Source organism: Octopus bimaculoides, chromosome 1 (assembly GCF_001194135.2).
Source record: "Octopus bimaculoides isolate UCB-OBI-ISO-001 chromosome 1, ASM119413v2, whole genome shotgun sequence".
In the NCBI taxonomy this organism is placed as follows: Eukaryota; Metazoa; Mollusca; class Cephalopoda; order Octopoda; family Octopodidae; genus Octopus; species Octopus bimaculoides.
The window spans coordinates 62970587-62971895 of NC_068981.1; positions in this window are offsets into that span (position 1 = coordinate 62970587).

Genomic DNA, 1309 nt, shown 5'->3' on the forward strand with positions numbered 1-1309 from the left:
GTATAGCGGTATAAACATTAGTTAAACATCACAGTTTATCTTGTGTGCAAGTGTTCAATACGTTTTTGCTGTTTAGCATTTCATACTTTACATTTAATGTTTAACTCAAGTCAACCTTTATTGATTAAAATTTACGACCAAAAGCATTCCAACTATTGCAATCCTATTTTTTGTCTCTTTTTCCTCCCCAAGTGTATCTTGGAGTACAATATCCAATGTGTCCTCCAGATTGTTTAACATGGTAAGGGGATTTGATTTGCGGGTTATTTGACAGTTGCTTCTAGCAAACTGGGTGACTCTACTCAATGTCTCATTGGATTCATCGAGAAAGTGTATAATAATATACGAATCTGTCTCACACACACACACACACACACACAGAGTAATACAAGGAAACACACACACAAGATGATTATGTTTAGGTGTTTTTAGCAACTCAATGAACTTGTTTTCTGTTCTTTTCTTTGAAGAAAGAGAAGAGAGATGAGATGCACAGACAAACAGGGAAGGGAAATTGGACTGGACAAAAGAATTGTAGGCACACAGTTATATGTAATATGAGAAAGGATATATATATATATATATATATATGCTGAAAGCAAATTGCATGTGCACATAATCACAAATGTGATTAAATGTATGCATTCATGTGTGTGTGTGTGATTGTGTGTATGTGTGTGTAGTAGTAGTAGTCGATTCTCTCATATGTAATAAATTTAGCTGAACAACTGCTCAACTAAGATTATCCAAGCAATTAGTAAACAAAACTATAGGAGCATTTAACTTCTGAAAAGAAGCAAGGGAGATAATCTCAATAACAAGTGATAGAAATTTTTAGACAATATGGACAAAGCAAATTGGAGAGAATCTGATCTAACTGATTAAAGCAAGACATGTTTATGTCTTATAAGACTTCCTCAATGAAGCGTATTTTACTTGGGTGACAAGACAACAAAGTGGTTAATATAGACATAGATAAATAAAGGGAATGTAGTAATGCTGATTATGAATATCAACAATTTGATTGAGGGGAGAATTCAGGAAATCATTCTGCACACTTTAAGACCAAATTTCCAGTATGATAGTCTCTCACACAAGCAATTAGAGTTGAAAATGTTTAATCACCAGATTTTGTTGGACTTATCTCCCTTCCATGTTATTTTCACATTTTTTTAAACATCTGAGGGAGTTTTTTCTCTAATTGCTTGAATGACCATAGCAGATCAAAGCTTTTAAAATGCATTTATATTCAGTATGCTGCCAAAGGGAATTTATGTGTGTGTGTGTGTGTGTGTGTGTGTGTGTAAAG